General features: G+C 40.8%; 1 protein-coding gene across 3 annotated transcripts in view; it reads left to right on the top strand.

The window, feature by feature from the left end:
* The window catches only part of TTC39C (tetratricopeptide repeat domain 39C), a 111,866-nt gene that overhangs the window by 8,547 nt on the left and 81,804 nt on the right, over nucleotides 1–21,515 (top strand). The gene's annotated exons all lie outside the window — the stretch shown is intronic.

Below are 21,515 nucleotides of genomic sequence, written 5' to 3'. Positions count from 1 at the left end.
CCCATCTTTAAATCCCTCCTCAAACCCAGTACTTTGGAGACCAAAGCCATTAATAGATTTCTAGGATTAGAGGATGAATTGGAAAAAGTTTATAGGGAAGTTAGGGTGGGGTGGAAGGTGTGTCACTCTGAGAACAGTATCAGAGTAGGGTAGAAAAATAAGAAACCGCAAATTCTCTGTGCAGTTCTCCTGTTATAAATGTCAGTGTGCTACAGATTCTTAATAGATGGCAAAAATGAAATTTATTAATGAAAATCCTTGGTATCCAGTATTTCATGGGTCTTTAATAACTTGTCTTTAAATATATGTAAAGGAGTTTTCAACATCCCTTTGAAATTCTGGCATGTGATAGCTGCCGACGTGGGCTGGTGTAGCTGTGGTGTGCTGGCAGCTCGGATGCCGCAAGCAGTGTGGCTGTTACTGACATAGTTTTCTACAGTTGTGAGCAGATCTTGAGAAAGGGTATATTTAAACAAGGACAGAATGATTTTGTGCTTGTAAGTCAATGGCGGTGGATTTTAGAACTAAATAATGGAAAACAGTTTCATGCACGTGGATTTCGAGACCTTCAGAGGTTGTGTGGGACATGGGGTGATACTTGGGACTCTCTTGCACATTGAGGATGTCTGGGGTCGTTGGCCCATTCTGCTGCCATCATCGTGTCACCCCAAAACGGCACCTACAGATTTCCAGAACACCTCCATTGAGAGGTACTGGGCTTGGAGTGTAGGGCTCAAGACCAGGTTGGGTCTCTGCAGCTGAAATCTTGGGGCCGCTGGGACAGCAGGAAGGGGAGGCAAGCCCCGGCTGGCAGGGCTGCTGCAGAGGGTACGTGCTGGAGGAGGCAATGCCCCCAGGGTGTCTGTGGCCCTGGATGCGAGGGCAGAGCTCACCGGTCGCTGCCTCTAAACGCCAGCGTTTCCAGGTCACACACACAGCTGCTTCTAGGGCCCTCAGAGCTCCAGGAAGGGATGTCAGCGCAGGTTCTTCTGTCCCTCCAGGGGGATGGAGAACCGCTGGGGCCCCTTCCCTTCTTTATTCTCATTGCGGAGCCAGCATGCAGGACCTGTGTCTTTCCAGCCCCAACCACGCCATCAACTGCATCCCACAGTATGTGTTAGCTCAACCTATTTTTTACATGCTTGATTGCACCATTGTATTCCTTCTGGGTGGAGTTTTTCTAGGACTTGAATCTGAGCATGATGCGTCTCTTTCTGGGTCCCCATGGTTAATAAGCATTATTTGCTGTTCTTCCCACTTTGGCCTCCTTATCTAGATAGACGCCTTTTGCTTCGGAATTCACTTTCTCGCCTCATAGCTACAGCAGCCCTCCTTCAGGTTTTACTTCCGTGATGTAAGTCATTCACCAGATAAACAGATTTTTAAATGTTTGTATCACTTCATCTCTATCAAGTAAAATGTTTGGTACTATTCTAAGTGGACAGAAAATGAGGGAAAATACATTTTGTATTCACATCCAAGTTGAATTTACTAAATGACAGAAATTTGGGTTTTGAGAGGCAATTGGATTAAATGGAAATCCATGCTGCGTGGCCGCTTTGGGACTGCTTCCAGGATAATGAGTCACTGTCAAGGCTTCAAGTGCTTTTACCCCCTTCATCGTGAATAGTGAATTGCAAAATCTCTAGTTATGTATTGTCAGCTCATCTCTGGAGCAAAAAGGAACTTGATAGCTTTGTGTCTTGTAAATCATGCTCACCCTCAACTTTATTGGGGGTCTAAAATAAAGAAGCGCCGTTGAATCCATCAGTTGCATACTTGTCTGATGTTGTGACTCTTGAACTACCCAAGGCGAAATGGGGCTGCCTTTTGTAGGACCGCAGTTGTTGGAGAAATTGTCTCTTGGACAATAGCAAGGTTTGCAACAACTTAATTGCTCAGAAAAGAACAAGAGTTTATATTTGGAATGCCATTTGCTTCAGCTCTCAACGCAGGCATCCACAAGTTTTTTGTGTTTCTGTATTGATGATTGATGAGACACTCATTACCTTGAATTACTAAAATTACAAATTGAGCTGGAAATTACTCCTCTTGAAATATCACAGGGAAAAAAGGAGGGAAGGGCCGCGGGAGAGTGGAAACAGCTGTCTGAAGTAGTTTAGCCAAGTGTCAGGACCTGCTGTGGTGAAATTCCAATGTATTCTTGTTCTGGAGCAATTACCAATGTAAAAATAGCAACAAATGACAGAATGGTTTGAGTGGTTTTTGTACCCCTTGTGTGGCATCTTGGATCAGATCTGGGCTTATGAGAGAGGGTAGTTGAGGCTAACTTGAAATTGTGAGCTTTTCTCTTGATAGAAGAATGTTGTTTTATCTCAAAGTAAAACAAAACCTCATCAAGGAGCTATTCAGTTCAAGTCTAAGTTTATAGTTAAGGAAGCTTATGAATAATGAACTAAACCCAAATGAAATTTTCCTGTCCTATGCTCTGCTGAAAACTGAAGGAAAAAGTAGGTGCTTTGGTGAGAGACACTTTCTTATGAAGTTCAGAGTTGTTTACTGAGCACTAGTTTACTAAAATTTTATTATGAAGAATAAGTTTCTAGTTTCACTTTGAAATGCCTTTTTAACTGAAAAATAGAGAAATCTCCTAAAATTTCTAGGTGATTAAGGTAACTTAGTGTTTGAATTGCTTGTGTAGACAGCCGAGTGTGTTTAATCCTCAAAGTGTTCATGCAGTTTGTGAATTATTGCCACACATAATAAAAGGACCTTGTGATAATTTAAAGATGAGAAAATTAATGAAAAGACAATCAATTTTGTTACTTAAAAAATAAGCCTTTTTGAACAGGTGATTGGAAAGGCTTTTTAGCTAGTTGATAATATTTAGTTTGGATGATCTCTTTCTAAGTTGCTTATTGATGCTGCTTCCATCTGCTGTTAATGTAGAAGGGAGATGATTGAGTTGATTATCTATTTGGATGATTTAAGTTAGAGAAGGAGCTAAATACTGATGAGTTAGAAAGATATTTGATACACGTTAATGACACAATTAGAAAAACTGTAGGAAAAAATTGACTTTATTTAGCCTGATGAGTTATTTTCAGAATACATCAGTAACTCTAAATGAGCATCAGGCTTTAGCAATAAACGAATACGATTTAGCAAAGCTAGAGAGGAATCAGAATAAAGTAAGAAGTGTTAGTCATATAATCACACAGCAGACTTGGTCTTTGCTTGCATTACTGATCAGGCAGAGAACGGCAGTGAATGGTAATCAAGTGGGTGATCAGTGCTTACCGTTAACACATGCTGTGATTCGTGAATTTTACCCTTAATCCCTGTTCTCTCAGCAGCCCTGAGGATAAGTATTACCACTGTCACTTTGCTTGGGACAAAATGAAGTCTTACTGAACCCAAGTTAAAAAGATTTTGAGTGGGAGATCTGGCCCCAACCCCAGAGCGTATGCTGTTTCTCCTGTTTTCTCTGAAAAGAACCCTATTGTTGTGCTGCTTGGGATCACCCAGCAGTCTTGCAAGTCACTTGTTTAGCCTCATGGTCTCCTGCACATCTGCTCTTCTGATGTTCCCAAGCTCAGTGCGTGGCACCACTGGCAACAAGGTTATAGACTCCAGAAATCTTGAAGGTCCTCTAGGCACCTCTCTTCCTCACCTTCTGTGTCTGCCAGTTTTCCTTCCTGAGTCATCTCTTGAGTCCATTCACTTCTCTTCACCACCACCTCATCCAAGCCACCGCTCCTTGGACAATTGCAGAGCCTAGCTGGCTTCCTCTTTTCCTCTCTGTCCCTCCTCCACCCCCACCAGAGTGATCTTTTTGTGTCTAATTATATTGCCTCTGCTAAGAACCCTTTCATGGCCTCAGTGGTAGGCTGAAAAATGGTCCTCCAAAAGATATCCATATCTTAATCCCTGGAACCCACTGAGTGTTAACGTAGATGGCCACAAAAAGGGTCTTTGCAGGCGTGATTAAGTGAAAGATTTTGAGATGGGAAGATCATCCTTGATTATTTGGGTGGGTAGCCAATCCTCCGGGATTGGATAGATGCAATCACACATATCCTTGTAAGAGGGAGGCAAAGGGAGATTTTATACGCATAGAGAAGACTGCTCTGAAAACACAAAAACAGAGCAGAGAGAAGAAATTTGAAGACATTAGCCTTGAAGATTGGAATGATGGCAGCCACAAGCCCAGGAATGCAGGCAGTCCCCGGAAGCTGGAGTAGTCAAGGCATGAATTCTCCCTAAAGCCTCGAGAGGGAGCCCAGCCCTGCCCACACCTTGATTTCAGCCCAGAGAAACTGTTTTCGGACTTCTGGCCTTCAGAACTGGGAGAGAAAAAATTTCTATTCTTTTAAGCCACTAAGTTTGTGACAGATTATTACAGCAGTCCCAGGAAATTAAAATAACCTCCTCCTGCTCTCAGGATTAGGACCAGAATCTCTGACAGCATCTCTGTGGTATGGCTTGGCCCTGCTTCATTTGGCCCTTGACCATTTACTGCTTAATCCTTTTTTTCTTCTATTTTAAAATAATTGCACTGTGTTGCTTCTAGGTTCGGGCTGTACAAGGCCAAAGAAGCTCATGCTACAAAATAGGCTTATAGCTCCTCTTTTCATATGGTGGTTTATGTAAAAATGGAAAAGTAAAATAGCTTTAAATTGACAATGATTTTCGTTTTAACAAGCTTTAGAATCGATATTAACCTTCATTTAAAATATCAACACTTTGGTCAGTCATGTCACTCTGTAGCCTTATGTTGCATGGCTGTGCCCTTCCCTTACTCTGACTTCTGGTCAGTCTGACTTCTTTCAGATTCTTGAAGATTCTCTAAGAATCACGTTCCTTTCCTCTGGGCTTCTTACCTCAGTTTGTAATTATACACATACAGCACTTGCTTTGCTTGGTTCTAATATGCATGGATTTCAGTTACCAGAGGTTAGTTAAATAACCAGTACTCCCCAAAACACGGTTCACGTTTCAGTTTCACCTGTGTGTGTCCTGTGAGTAACTATACACAAGCTGCTGGCTCTTCAGCCCACAAATCACCACGGATGTAACAGATGCACATCATGATCAGTGGCCAGTCACATCACTTGTTTCAGAGTCTGCCTGTCATTGAGCACTGCACATCCCTTATTCAGTTCCCACACAGACAGCAGAGTATATTGTTGTTGCCTCTTTGTCTCATAGTGATAAACCCACATGACATTTTACAAAAACGGCTGTTTGAACGAGGGATTTGACCAACGAAGATGAAAGTGCAGCAGAGAAAAAGGTGACCATGCTGGAAATGAAGTTTGAATCAAATATGAATGGAGTTATAGAAGGAATAGCTAACCTGGGATTGTTGTCTCTGCCATTGAGACTCCCACGGGTGCCCAGTGGAGGCGAGCTTATCAACACAAAGGAGGAAGGGTGGTCGTAAGGGAAAAGATGAGGATGTCCCAGAGGAGGTGATGAATGTAAAACTTCACATTAAAGGAATCTCAGAAATACTTCACAACGTTGAAGGCCCAAAGGCTACGATGTAGGAAGCTGATCCAGACTTGGTAAGAAGGACGACAGTTCACCAAGGCGTAGTAGCAAAAAGGCTCCCTCTGCATCATGAGTTATATGACAAAAAGAAAGCAAGTGCTGTTCAAACGCTCTTGATACATATTTTACAGAGAAGTAAAACACTTTAATGCTCAGTGTTTCTGAGCATGAAATGTTTTCAATTACGGGCTACTAAGTAAATGTAAATTCTACTATTTTTAATTTTCCTATACATTTATAACTGATGGTAAGTTTTTAAGGTTTAAACAATTTTAAATTGTGAAATATACATAAGATAAAGTTACCATTCCATTTTTAAGAGTATAGTTTAGTGGCATTAAGTAAAATTACATTGTTGTGCAGCTGTCACCATCATCCATCTCCAGAACTTTATCTTTCCAACCTGAAATTTGTACCCATTAAACTCTTCATCTCCTCCTCTCCTCAGTCCCTGACAATCACCCTTCAATTTTATTTCCCTGGATTTGATGATTCTAGGAATCTCATACACATGGAATCATAAGTATTTGTCCTTTCGTGGCTGGCGTATTCACTTAGCATGTCTTTAAAGTTTCATCCATGATATAAAATGTGTTAGGATTTCCTTCCCTTTTAAGGCAGAATAGTGTGTGTGTGTGTGTGTGTGTGTGTGTGTGTGTGTGTGTATGTATCACATTTTGTTTATCCATTCATCCATCGTCAAAGGACTTTGGGTTGCTTCCATGTTTTAGCTATTGTGAATAATGCTACTATGAACATGTCTCTTTGAGACCTTGTGTTCAACTTTGGGAGGTATATACCCAGAGTGGAATTGCCGGATCATAGGATAATTCTATTTTTAATTTTTTGAGGAGCTACCATACTGTTTTCCATAGGGGTGGCACCATTTTGCATTCTCATCAACAGTGCACAAGGGTTCCAGTTTCTCCACATCCTTGCCAACACTTACTATTTTTTTTCTAACTTTTTTTTTTCATTAGCCATCCTAATGGGTGTGAAGTGATATCTCATTGTGGTTTTGATTTTTATTTCCTTAATGATTAGTGACGTTGAGCATCTTTTCATGTGATTATTGGCCATTTGTATATCTTCTTTGGAACAGTCTCTATTCATGTCTTCTGTCATTTAAAAAAAAATCTTTAAAATTTTTATTTTATATTGGAGCATAGTTGATTAACAATGTTGTATTAGTTTCAGGTGTACAGCAAAGTGATTCAGTTATACATATACATGTACCTATTCTTTTTCAAATTCTTTTCCCATTTAGGTTATTATGGAGTATTGAGCAGAGTTCCCTATGCTATACAGTAGGTGCTTGTTGGTTATCTTTTTAAAATAGAGTAGTGTGTACATGTCAATCCCAAACTCCCAGTCTATCCCTCCCGCCAATCATCCCCCCTTGTAACCGTAAGTTCGTTCTCTAAGTCTGTGAGTCTGTTTTGTAAATAAGTTCATCTGTATAATTTTTTTTAGATTCCACATATAAGCGATACCATATGATATTCGTCTTCCTCTGTCTGACTTCACTTAGTGTGATAATTTCCAGGTCCACCTGTGTTGCTGCAAATGGCATTATTTCATTCTTTTTTATGGCTGATTAATATTCCATTGTATATATGTACCACATATTCTTTATCCATTCCTCTGTTGATGGGTATTTAGGTTGCTTCCATATCTTGGCTATTGTAAACAGTGCTTCAATGAACATTGGAGTGCATGTATCCTTTTGAACCTTGTTTTTCTCTGGCTATATGCCCAGGAGTGAGATTACTTGATCACATGGTAGCTCTGTTTTTATTTTCTTAAGGAACCTCCATACTGTTCTCCATATGGCTGTTACCAGTTTACATTCCCACAACAGTCTAGGAGGGTTCCCTTTTCTCCACACCCATTCCAGCATTTATTGTTTGTAGACTTTTTTTTTTTTTTTTTTTCAGTATGCGGGCCCCTCACTGCTGCGACCTCTCCCGTTGCGGAGCACAGGCTCCGGACGCGCAGGCCCAGCGGCCATGGCTCACGGGCCCAGCTGCTCTGCGGCATGTGGGATCTCCCTGGACTGGGGCACAAACCCACGTCCCCTGCATCGGCAGACGGTCTCACAACCACTGCACCACCTGGGAAGCCCCCCCCATTTTTTGATTGGGTTTTTTTTTTTTTTTCGATACTGAGCTGCATGAGCTGTTTGTAAATTTTGGAGACTAATCTCAGTCTCATAATTTGCAAATATTTTCTCCCATTCTATGGGTTGTCTTTTTGTTTGGTTTCCTTTGTTGTGCAAAAGATTTTGAGTTTAATTAGGTCCCATTTGTTTATTTTTGTTTTAATTTCCATTACTCTAGAAGACAACTTGAAAAAGATATTACTGTGATGTCTTTTATGTCATTGAGTGTTCTGCCTATGTTTTCCTCTAAGAGTTTTATATTATCTGTTCTTACATTTAGGCCTTTAATCCATTTTGAGTTTATTTTTGTGTATGGTGTTAGGGAGTGTTCTAATTTCATGTTTTTTACATGTGGCTGTACAGTTCTCTCAGCACCATTTATTGAAGAGACTGTCTTTCCTCCATTGTATAGTCTTGGCCTCCTTTGTCATAGACTAATTGACCATAGGTGCATGGGTTTATTTCTGGGCTTTCTATTCTGTTCCATTGATTTATATTTCTGTTTTTGTGCCAGGACCATACTGTCTTGATTACTGTAGCTTTGTAGTATAGTCTGAAGTTAGGGAGCCTGATTCCTCCAGCTCCGTTTTTCTTTCTCAAGATTGCTTTGGCTATTCAGGGTCTTTTGTGTCTCCATACAAGTTTTAAGAGTTTTTGTTCTAGTTCTGTGAAAAATGCCAGTGGTAGTTTGATAGGGATTGCATTGAATCTGTAGATTGCCTTGGGTAGTATAGTCATTTTGACAGTATTGATTCTTCCAATCCAAGAACATGGTATATCTTTTCATCTGCTTCTGTCATCTGTGATTTTTTTCATTAGTGTCTTGTAATAAATTTTCTGAACACAGGTCTTCTGTTCCTTCGGTAGGTTTATTCCTAGGTATTTTATTCTTTTTGATGTGATGGTAAATGGGATTGTTTCTTTAATTTCTCTTTCTGATCTTTCATTGTTCGTGTATAGAAGTGAAACAGATTTCTGTGTATTAATTATGTGTCTTGCAACTTTACCAAATTCATTGATGAGCTCTAGTAGTTTTCTGTTAGCATCTTTAGTATTTTCTGTGTGTATCATGTCAGCTGCAAACAGTGGCAGTTTTACTTCTTCTTTTCCTATTTGGATTCCTTTTATTTATTTTTCTTCTCAATTGCCATGGCTAGGACTTCCAAAACTATGTTGAATAAAAGTGGTAAGAGTGGACATCCTTGTTCCTGATCTTAGAGGAAATGCTTTCAGCTTTTCACTATTGTTTGTTCTTTCTCTGGTTGATGTTAGCTGTAGGCTTGTCATATATGGGCTTTATTATGTTGAAGCATGTTCCCTCTATGCCCATTTTCTGGTGAGTTTTTATCATAAATGGGTGTTGAGTTTTGTTGAAAGCTTTTTCTGCATCTATTGAGATGATCATATGGTTTTTATTCAGTTTGTTGATGTGGTGTGTCACTTTGATTGATTTGTGGATGTTGAAAAATCCTAGCATCCCTGGGATAAATACCACTTGATCATGGTGTATGATCCTTTTAATGTATTGTTGGATTCAGATTGCTAGTATTTTGTTGAGGATTTTTGCATCTATGTTCATCAGTGATACTGGTCTGTAATTTTCTTTTTTTGTGGTATCTTTGTCTGGTTTCCATATCAGGGTGATGATGGCCTCATAGAATGAGTTTGGGAGTATTCCTTCCTCTCTAGTTTTTTGCAATAATTTCAGAAGGATAGGTGTTAACTCTTCTCCCAATGTTTGATAGAATTTGCCTGTGAAGCCCTCTTGTGCTGGACTTCTGTTTGTTGGAAGTTTTTAATCACAGTTTCAATTTCACTACTTGTGATTGGTCTGTTCATATTTTCTGTTTCTTCCTGGTTCATTCTTGGGAAATTGTATCTTTCTAAGAATTTGTCCATTTCTTCCAGGTTGTCCATTTTATTGGCATAGAGTTGCTTGTGATAGTCATAGTCATATGTTGCTCATCACAGTCTCTTATGGTGCTTTGTATTTCTGTGGTGTCTGTTGAAACTTCTCCTTTTTCATTTCTAGTTTTATTGATATGAGCCCTCTCCCTTGTTTTCTTGATGAGTCTGGCTAAAGATTTATCAATTTTGTTTATCTTGTCAAAGAAACACCTTTTAGTTTCATTGGTCTTTTCTGTTGTTTTCTTCGTTTCTGTTTCACGTATTTCTGCTCTGATCTTTATGATTTATTTCCTTCTACTAACTTTGGGTTTTGTTTGTTCTTTCTCTGGTTGCTTTAGGTGTAAGGTTAGGTTGTTTATTTGAGATTTTTGTTTCCTGAGGTAAGATTGTACTGCTATATACTTCCCTCTTAGAACTGCTTTTGCCACATCCCATAAGTTTTGGATAGTCGTGCTTTTGTTTTCATTTGTCTCTTTGTATTTTTTTATTTCCTCTTTGATTTCTTCAGTGATCTGTTGGTTGTTTAGTAGCATATTGTTTAGGCTCTACGTATTTGTGTTTTTTTTACAGTTTTTTTCCTCGTAGTTGATTTCTGGTCTCATAGTATTGTTGTTGGAAAAGATGACTGATAGGATTTCAGTTTTCTTAAATTTACCAGGGCTCACTTTGTGGCCCAGCATGTGTTCAATCCTGGAGAATGTTCCACATGCACCTGAGAAGAATATATTCTGCTGCTTTTGGATGGAATGCTCCATAAATATCAGTTAAGTCCATCTGGTCTAATGTGTCATTTAAGGCCTGTGTTTCCTTATTGATCTTCTGTCTGGATGATCTGTCCATTGGTGAAAGTGGGGTGTTAAAGTCCCCCACTATTATTGTATTACTGTCAGTTTCTCCTTTTACAGTTGTTAGTATTTGCTTTGTATATTGGGGTGCTCCTATGTTGGGTGCATATATATTTACAATTGTTATTATCTTCTTGGATTGATCCCTTGATCATCATGTGGTGTCCTTCTTTGTCTCTTGTAATAGTTTATTTTATTTTTTATTTTTATTTTTTTGCAGTATGCGGGCCTCTCACTGCCGTGGCCTCTCACGTTGCGGAGCACAGGCTCCGGACGCGCAGGCTCAGCGGCCATGGCTCACAGGCCCAGCTGCTCCGCGGCATGTGGGATCCTCCCGGACCGGGGCATAAACCCGCATCCCCTGCATTGGCAGGTGGACTCTCAACCACTGCGCCACCAGGGAAGCCCCTGTAAAGGTCTATTTTATCTGATACGAGTATTGCTACTCCAGCTTTCTTTTGATTTCTATTTGCATGGAATACCTTTTTCCATCCCCTCACTTTCAGTCTGTATGTATCCTTAGATCTGAAGTGGGTCTCTTCTAGACAGCTTATATACAGGTCTTGTTTTTGTTTTTGTATCCATTCATCCAGTCTGTGTCTTTTGGTTGGAGCTTTTAATACATTTACAATTAAAGTAATTATTGATGTGTATCTTCCTATTGCCATTTTCTTAATGTTTTGGATTTGTTTTTGTAGGTCTGTTTTCTTCCCTTCCTCTTTTGTTCTCTTCTCTTGTGATTTGAGGACTAACTTTAGTGTTGTGTTTAAATTCCTTTTTCTTTTTTGTATATATCTGTTGTAGATTTTCAGTTTGTGGTTACCATGAGGATTTGATATAGCAGTCTGTATATAAACAAGATTGTTTTAAGTTGCCGGTCTTTTGATTTCAAATGCATTTTTAATATCCTGCATCTGTGCTCTCGTCTTCTCACAATTGCTAGTTTCAATATCATATTTGTGTGCAGATGATTTCCTACCTTTACTTTGTTTGCCTTTACTGGTGAGCTTTCCATTTGTAATTTTCTTTTTTTAGTAGTGGGCTTTTGTTTTCTGCTTAGAGAAGTTCCTTTAGCATTTGTGGCAAAGGTGGTCTGGTGGCGCTGAATTCTCTTAGCTTTTGCTTGTCTGTAAAGCTTCTGCTTTCTCTGTCAAATCTGAACGATAGCCTTGCTGGGTAGAGCATTCTTGGTTGTAGGTTCTTCCCTTTCATCACTTTAAATATATCGTGCCACTCCTTCTGGCCTGCAGAGTTTCTGCTGAGAAATCAGCTGATATCCTTATGGGAATTCCCTTGTATGCTATTTGTTACTTTTCCCTTGTTAGCTTTTAATATTTTTTCTTTGTCTTTAGTTTGTGTCGTTTTGATTACTGTGTGTCTTGGTACGTTTCTCCTGCCTGGGACTCTGTATTTCCTGGACTTGGGTGACTGTTTCGTTTCCCATGTTAGGGAAGTTTTCAGCTATTATCTCTTCAAATATTTTCTCAGGTCCTTTCACACTCTCTTCTCCTTCTGGTTCCCTGTATAATGTGAATGGTGGTGCATTTAATGTTGTCTCAGAGGTATCTTAGACTGTCTTCATTTCTTTTCATTCTTTTTTCTTCGGTTCCACAGCAGTGATTTCCACCATTCTGTCTTCCAGCTAATTTATCTCTTCTTCTGCTTCAGTTACTCTGCGACTGGTTCCTTCTAGTGTAGTTTTCATTTCAGTTATTATTTATCTCTATTTGTTCTTTAGTTCTTCTAGGTCTTTGTTAAACATTTCTTGTGTCTTCTCAATATGTGCCTCCATTCTTTTTCTGAGATCTTGGATCATCTTCACTATCATTACTCTGATTTCTTTTTCTGGTAGATTGCCTATCTCTGTTTCACTTAGTTGTTCTTCTGGGGTTTTATCTTGTTCCTCCATCTGGAACATACTCCTCTGCCATCTCATCTTGTCTAACTTTCTGTAACTGCTGTTTCCGCTCCGCAGGCTGCAGGGTTGTAGTTCTTCTTGTTTCTGCTGTCTGCCCTCTCGTGGATGAGGCTGTCTAAGAGAGTTATGCAGGCTTCTTGGTGGGAGGGCCTGGTTCTTGCCCACTGGTGGGTGGAGCTGGGTCTTGTCCCTCTGGTGGTAGGGCCATGCACAGGAAGACTTTAAGCAGCCTGTCTGCTGATGGGTGGGGCTGTGTTCCCGCTCTGTTGGTTGTTTGGCCTGAGGCATCCCAGCACTTGAGCCTATAAGGTATTGGATGGGGCTAGGTCTTGGAGGGAAATGGTGGACTCCAGGAGGGCTCATGCCAATGAGTACTCGCCAGAGCTGCCACTGCCAGTGTCTTTGTCCCTGCAGTGAGCCACAGCCACCCCTGCTTCTGCAGGAGACCCTCCTGCAGGACTAGCAGGTATGTCTGGCCCAGTCTCTGATGAGGTCACTGCTTTTTTCCCTGGGTCCTGGTGCACACTAGACCTTGTGTGCTCTCTCCAAGAGTGGAGTTTCTGTTCCCCCAGTCCTGTGGAATTCCTGCAATCAAACCCCACTGGCCTTCAAAGCCAGATGCTCTGGGAGTCCTCCTCCCTTTGCTAGACCCCCAGGCTGGGAAGCGTGATGTGGCGCTCAGGACTTTCACTCCTGTGACAGAACTTCTGTGGTATAATTATTTTCTAGATTATGGGTTGACCACCTGGCAGGTATGGGATTTAATTTTATAGCAGTTGTGCCCCTCCTACCATCTCGTTGTGGCTTCTTCTTTGTCTTTGAGTGTAGGGTATCTTTTTGGTAGGTTCCAGTGTGTTGTTTTTTTGTTTGTGTTTTTTTCTATGGTTGTTCAGCAGTTAGTTATGATTTTGGTGTTTTGTAAGAAGGCGTGAGCTCACTTTCTACTCCACCATCTTGCTGGCATCATCTCTTTTGCCATTTTGATTGTGTTGTTTATTGTTGTTGAGTTGTAGGTATTCTTGATACAGTCTGGATGTTAACCTCTTATAAAGTATATGATTCATACACATTTTCTCCCATGTCATGGATTGCCTTTTCACTCTGTTCGTAATGTCCTTTAATGCAGAAAAGTTTTAATTTTGATATAATCCAATTTATCTATTATTGTTTTTGTTGCCTGAGCTTTTGGTGTCACAACCAGGAAATCATTGTCAAATCTACTGTCATGAAGCTTTCCTCCTATGCTTTATTCTAAGAGTTTTGTAGTTTCCACTCTTATACTGGGTTGGCTAAAAAGTTTGTTCGGTTATAAGTAAAAATTAAGGACACTTTTCATTTTCATGAAGAAATTTATTGAACAACATATTCACTAACTGAATGAATTTTTTGGCCAACCCAATATTTAAGATATTTGGTCCATTTTGAGTCAATTTTGTATATGGCATAAGGTAAAAATCCAACTTCAGTCTTTTGCATGTGGATGTCCAGTTTTTCCCAGCACCATTTGTTGAAAAAGTCTGTGCTTTCCCATATATGTGAGGTTTTATTTCTGAGTATTCTATTCCATTTACCTTTGTCTCTCTTTATGCCAGTACCACACTGTTTTGATTACTAAGCTTTGTAGTAAGTTTTGAAATCAGGAAGTGTGAAACCTCCAACTTAGTATTCAAAATTATTTTGTCTTTTTTGGGTCCATTGAGATTTCATATGATTTTTAATATGGATTTTTTTTATTTTTTCAAAAAATGTCATTGGGATTTTGATAAGGATTGCATTCAATCTGTAGATAGCTTCAGGTAGTATTGACATTTTAACACTAATAAGTCATCTGATTTCATGAATACAGGATGTCTTTCCATTTATCAGTGTCTTTAATTTCTTGCAGCAACATTTTGTGCTTTTCATCTCATGTCTTTTGCGTCCTTGGTTAAATTTATTTCTAAGTATTTTATTCTTTCTGATGCTATTGGAAATGGAATTGTTTTCTTAATTTCCTTTTTGGATTATTCATTGTTGGTGTGTAGAAGTGCAGCTGATTTTTATATGTTGATTTTATATCCTGCAACTTCACTGAATTTTATTAGTTTTAACAGTTTTTAAATGGCGTTTTAAAGAATGTATATATATAAGGTCATGTCATTTGCAAATAGAGAATTTTACTTTTTCCTTTCTATTTTGAATGGCTTTGAGTACTGTGTTGAATAGAAGTGGTAAGAGTGGGCTCCCTTGTCTTGTGCCTGATCTTAGAGGAAAAGCTTTTAGTCTTTCACCATTGAGTATGATGTTCACTGTGGGTTTAATGTTTTAATTTAAAAAGTTTAAAGGTCACAGGACAATTGTAATTTTTCCCATTTATTATTAAGATGATTTTGCATGTTTCAGCATGCATGGTCCTTTTTGGGGTCTTGCACTGCTGTGTAAAGTGAGCACTGCCTGCATTCCCTAATGTAATACTTCCCTCCACTAGACTATGCTCCTTGAGATTAAGAACATTGATTTGTTCACTGTTGTATCCCCAGCACCTAGCCTAATGTCTGGCATGTGGTAGGTGCTCAGTCAGTAAATGATGCATGAATAGTCCTTCCTTTCAAGCATGAGTTTTACTGGGGGTCCTGCTCTACATGTCATGCATCCCTCACTCTTCAAGTTTGTGGATCCCTTGTGATAGGAGATTTGTCCGGGATGTTGCAAAGTAGTGTTGCCTGGTCTCGGATAAACTGTCTCCCTGGGAAGATTAGGTAAGACTACAAGTTGGTATCTCTAACGTGTTTTAAAGCTTGCATATGTTGGACATTCTGTGTGGTGTTCACTGGTTGTTGTAACATTTAGCACTTAGACACTGGATACAGCCCCTTTTCAAATACAAAGTTAAGTACAAACGTATGATGGTAGTAGAGTGTAGCTGGTGGCACAGTTGCTACTGTGAACTCAGCACTTCAAGGAGCTCACAAAGGGCTGTGGCATTTTGCATTGATGTGCACCTGTGGGACGCAGGTGCCTGAGATCAGGTCAAGAGAAAAGACATTTGATCTCTTTTCCTTCTTCTGGCTACATATTGAGATTTCCCTGTGGGTGGGGCCTCAGCTTGGGGTCAGTAAAAATAGAACAAAAAAGTGACCCTTGCTATACTACACATCCGTGTTCTCTGAGTAGTCAAATGCAAGTCTAGTGATGACATTTAGCTCTTACAGTTCAACACCAGCTTCTAGAAGGGTAATGTTTGCTTAAAATCGAACTCTTGTTTTTTTCATTTATAAATTAAACATTTATGGACTACCTACTGTGTTCAAATCACTGTGGCAGGTCCTAAGAGGAACAGACCCTTTCCCTGCCCTCAAAGAAGTACCAGTCTGGTGAGGAAGATCACACAGCATCTAATTTAAATGGAGTCACATCATGAGAAGGGAAATAAGAACAGGTTTATTAGTCTGTTAGGGCTGCATAACAAAATACCATGGATTAGGGGGCTTAAACAACAGAAATTTATTTTCTTACAGTTCTGGAGGCTGAAGTCCAAGATCAGGGTGCCAGCATGATCAGGTTCTGGTGAGAGCTCTTCCTGGCTTTCAGATGGTCCCCTTCTCACTATGTCCTTGTGTGGCCTTTCCTCTGAATACAAGGAGAGAGGGAGAGAGGAGAGAGGAATCTCTTTAAGGTCATCAGTCCTTTCAGATTGGACACCCATCCTCATGACCTCATTTAACCTTAATTACTTCTTGAAAACCCTGTCTCCAAATCCATAACACTGGATGTTAGGACTTCAACATGTGAATTGGTGGCAGGTGGAGGAGGATACAATTGAGTCCATGAGGACAAGGATCCCAAACCTTGATGAGGACTTACAGTGTGCCAGGCGCTTGCCTCATGTTCTTACTCAGTCCTCCCTCTGACCCTGTGAGGTAGGAACTATCATTTCCTTCTATTTTACAGATGAGGAAACTGACGCTCGGCAGAATTAAATTGTTTTTCAAGACCACTCACTTCACAGAGCCGGGACTTGAACCCAGGGCTCTGGGAATTGGGCGAGTGTCAGAGGAGGTGCCCTGAGGATGAGTAGGGAGGTGGCTTAGGGGCGCTCGGGCGGGTGGAGCAGCCTCTGGCTCTGCTGGTGCTGTATTCAGCTCCTCCCTGGCTGCACATAGAGGGTGTATTAGAAGTGATGATGGAGGCTGATGCCGTTGAAGTAGGTGGGTCCATGTTCTATACAGAACCCCAGATTATTAGTCTTGCCCATTGGGCAGGAGGGAGCCACTGGTGGTTTTTGAGCAGAGGAGTGACGAAAGATTTTTGTTTCAGAAAGCTAATGCTGAGCGCGGTATACACAGTTAATCTGGAGCTAGAGAAGTTACACTGCAGTTGTCATAACCCACATGGGGGCTGTGAGGGCAGAGGCAATCCATGAGAAAGGGGAGGTAGAATCAACAGGACTGTTTGGTTTTCATTTGATTTTTGGTTGTTGGGGGAGGAATTATAAATGTTCCAGGTCACTAACTAGATGTCGCTGCCATTGAGAGAGAGACAAGAAATACAGAAAAAGGAACACATTTGAAGGATAAAGTAATGCAACAATTTCTTCACCAGTTTGTCATCAACTGGGAAATGTTATAACAAGTGTTTTAACCCTCTTGGGAAAGAAATGTATGTAGTACTGAATATCAGAAAAGGACTTGAAGTAGCTAAATCGGTGTATTGGAGAGGCCTCTTATGGACCTTGATGAATCACTAGTGATTATTTAATTTAGAAAGTCATCTAAAGCAAGGGATTATAAACTGAAAGAACATCTAGTAAACATTATGTTCTGACTTTTGATGTAGGGCCAATGCCTTGCCTTTTGTGAGTTTGCTGATGGATTCTCAATTGGCTTTCTTGCATAAGCCTCACCTATAAAGCATTCCTGTGATTTTGAGCATCAGGGTCTTTAAAGAGGAGCCAGAGAGTGAAGTCATTGGCAGAGCACTCTGAGGGAAAGCTCTTGGTCTTAAAATTATCTCATGCTCACTAATCCTAAAGGAGCTTTTAAAGTCATATGCCTGTACCAATCTTTTCAAAGCATTTAATTATTTTTCACATATATGACACTTTTTGTACTCTTATTTCATCTATTTACACAGTAAACAATGAATTTGATAATTGCAATAATAAAATGAACCGGCACAAACATGTTTGGGTACAATTACTGCGCTTCTCTCAGTAAACACAGGAGAAGAGCCCACTAGCTGGAGTGTTTGGTAGGTGAGGAGCATCTATTTTTCTCCCTCTAATATTGGGTAATCTGGAGATGTAGGTGAGTAGAGATCGGGTGAGTTGCTACTGTGTGTGTATTTTGTGTGTGTGCACGTATATAAACAAGACAATTATAGGCATCAATTTGAGAGGGTAGTGCCATATTTTCCTGGGCTACAGTCTAAATTTCTGATTCTGTTTATAGCAGTTACAAAAAAGAAATGTAGCTTGTAGGACACATTCTACAATGAGAGTTTAAAATGAAACTGGTGTTAGTGGAATTTCTCATTAGATACAGTAGTGAAATGAAATGGATCGAATTCAAGAAAAGAAGCGGGGGGAATCCAAGGGACTGTTGGATTCTTAGAGACGGATAGAAGTGTTTCCTTTTGAAATTCAGATTTATATATGTCATTTTATAACTTATAACTTCCTAGATCACTAATGCTGCCAGTGAAAATGATCATTGCTTCAAAATGAGCCCACCTACTTTCTGGCAATGCTAAAAGCACAGCTAATTGTAGCTTCTAAAACAACCTGCACATGTGTCCGTTATAGCAGAAACTCAGTTATTTTCCCTTGATGACAGGATTAGCACTGATTAGCTAGCATAGGAAGAGAACGTGCTTGGCTTTGGAGAACACTTGGCTCCCCTTTCAGAGAGCCTGCATTTGATGGAGCTCTGGTGGATGGCTGGGCAGTGGCAGAGCACCCAGCCAGTGGCTCAGTGGTAGGTTAACAGTGCAGGAGGTGGCCCAGGAGTACTGTTTGCCCACTCAAGAGACCTAGCAAACATAAGATGTAACAAGTTCTCTGATGCATGTATGGTCCAGCAGCAATATTGACCTTCCTCATTAAGATGGAATAGCTAGTAATCGGGAAATATCCTAGTGACCTCTTCCCTCTCATCTGTTTTCCTGGTTTGCTTTAGTTGTTTGTTTGTTTGTTTTGCGGTACGCGGGCCTCTCACTGTTGTGGCCTCTCCCGTTGCGGAGCACAGGCTCCAGACGCGCAGGCTCAGCGGCCATGGCTCACGGGCTCAGCCGCTCCGCGGCATGTGGGATCTTCCCGGACCGGGGCACGAACCCGCGTCCCCTGCATCGGCAGGTGGACTCTCAACCACTGCGCCACCAGGGAAGCCCACTTTAGTTGTTTTAACGATGGAGAGAGATCAAAGCTTTTAATAATTTGAATAGGGGCACGCTATCATTTTTTCTTCTTAAATTATTAAATATTTTAAACACAAAAAAGTACAGTATTATTATAAACAGTAGAGCTGTCCTTCGTACTCAGAATTAACATGCTAACATTTGCCATATTCACTCACCACTCCAGATTTTTTTAGAGAAATGAGACATTACAGATACAGTTAAGATCCCCTTTTGTGTTCCAATGCACTGCCAGTTTCCCTGGTTCCGTCCCCACTGTCCTCAGGTTGGCATGTCTTTTCCATTCATATTTACACATTTGTTGCTTGTTTCTCTCCTTAAACAACATATATGTCTGTGTTTTTAAATGTACATAATGAGGATCCTTTGCAGGTTGTATTTTTTTCACCCAGTTTTTTATTTTTGAAGTCTACCCATGTTGATATATATGTCAAATGTAATCTTTTTAACTGTTCAGCATAATGTTTATATCATGTAAGTAGATGATGTACTTGTTCATTACCAGTAACTATTTAGGTGAGTTCCATTTCTTTAGGGTCCCTAACAGTGCTTAATGAACATCTTTATACATGTCTGACATGAAAAACATTATCTGGGTATTTTATGTGTCTAGATGTGGAATTATTTGTTGGAAGAATCAGTGTTAATATATATTGACAAATCTCTCTCATAGGGCCACATAGATTTTTCTTTAACTGTATCTCCTCTCATATATATATATATATATGTATATATATATATATATGAGATGTAATTTTAGTTTTAAGACATAAAAAGACTAAAACAAAAATACACTGTCTATACTGAAACAGCATAAGTAAGGGGTGTGCCTAATGGCATTTAGGGTCGCAGGGATTTTCCAGTTAGCCAGTTGTGTACTGACCATACCTGTGTACTAAGGCATTGTGGGAGTGTCTGTGAGCAGTTGAGAGCAGGGACTGTGCCTCTCATAAAAATTCCTGTGTGCAGTGCCTGCAGAGCAGCACATGTTGATGATAAAATAAATGAAATTATATGGGGGAAATAAGACATGGTTTCTGTCCTCAGGAAATTTCGAGTCTCGCTGGGGTTATACAGCATACATGTATGAAAGATAGACATTTATGAAGCAAACTAAGAGTAGTAGAAAGTAAAATTTATAGAAATAGCTTAAATTCAATGGAAGCAGCATATGTTGAAAAAAGGAGTGGAATCAGAAACTACTCAGTGATACCCTTTTTTTCCTTCCTCCCCATCTTAGACCTGAAGATTTAGAGAAGCAAGTTATAGAGCACTTAGTCAACACACTGAAAAATGAAAGAGAATGGAGGAAAAACCCGAGCCTTCTGAGCATGTACTGGGCCGGAGATGCCAAGGCCCTGTGCTGGGGTGGGAGGCCAGGTGCTCTGGAGTGTCCCGGACACCTGCCAGGCTCTGCTAGGGCTGCGCTACTTTACACAAAGCCCCAGACATGAGGAGCCTTCTGTGCTGTCCCATATTCGGCATTTCCATGCGTGTTTCATGCCATCTCATTCTTGGAGCTTACTGATGATTTCTGGTCCTGCACCATAACCCCTAGGCCCATAGACGTCCCTGAGCAAGGGCACACGGAGGGATGCAGGTGTGCACCTGGGGGGAGCTCTTGCGATGGGAGGAAGATCTGAGGTGTGTGGCATTAAGTTGATCACAGCAGGCTCAGGATTGAAGAAGTGGTTTTGCACCTGCAAAGTGTTTCAAGGAATTCCTCACAGGCTTATTTACCTCTGACATCCAGCATCTCAAGTCAGGACAGCATGTTAGCTTCTTGCCAAAAGTCTCTTTACCTCCAGCTGTTGGATTTTTCACCTGTGGGAATGAAACAGCTGTAATGGAGGTTGACAGAAAAAGTAGTTTTGCGTGTATGTGTGTTTCATAACCGAGTTTGCTGGAGCCATGGCGTAAATGAGGAATTCTGGTTTCTTTTTGTGGACATGGTGTGGGCACAGGTCACAGAGAGGCACCATGGAAAAATCTGGATGGTCTTCAGGATTGGAATTGAGCATGAAGAGGAGGCAGGAGGATGTGCGCAGGCTGAGAGGAGACGATCAGATTGAGGGGAGTTCAGGGCTTGCAGATGTGTGGAGCCAGAGCCGAGAAATGAGACATAAAGCTGGTGAGGGCCTGACCGTTGGGGGACCTGAGGGTCCAGTGTGGTAGGAGTTTGTTCTGAGGCACGATGGACGGAGGCCGCTGCTCAGGGCAGATGGCACGTCACAGCATCCCCAGGGAAGGTGGCTTCTGCGGCAGTTTGGTGTGGACTGGAGTCTGGGGGAGGCCAGCGTGAGATGTGAGGCCCGAGGTGGAGGCTGGTGGGAAGGGAACAGGGAAGGGGTGGAACAGAAAGACAGGACACTCGGCTCTCAGAGGCCAGGAGAGGACGAGGAGCTGGCCATCGTAGTGGAAGGACTGAGAGATACTTTTGGGAATGGGAGCTTAAATTTGGTTTAGCAAAGCAGACGTTAGCTAATACAAGAATTCCTTATTTCTGGGAGGAGGTACTAGCGATGTCTTCGATTTTTCCTTTCTAAAAGGTTGACATTAGAATATAGAGTATTTTAGTTAGCAGGACTCTGTCTGCCAGCATTGTCAACTTAAACCACTTTGTTGGAGCAAAAATCCTAACGATGCCTCTAAGACTTTGCTACTCAAAATGTGATTCGGGGCCTGTGAGCATCATTTAGGGGCTTGTTAAAATGTGCGATCTCAGGCCTCACCCCAGACCACCCGAATGAGAATCTGCATTTTACTTAACAAG

This window comes from Kogia breviceps, chromosome 15 (genome assembly GCF_026419965.1).
Source record: "Kogia breviceps isolate mKogBre1 chromosome 15, mKogBre1 haplotype 1, whole genome shotgun sequence".
Classification (NCBI taxonomy): Eukaryota; Metazoa; Chordata; class Mammalia; order Artiodactyla; family Physeteridae; genus Kogia; species Kogia breviceps.
The sequence above is the reverse complement of the archived record's forward strand: the minus strand, read 5'-3'. Positions and strand labels throughout refer to the sequence as shown.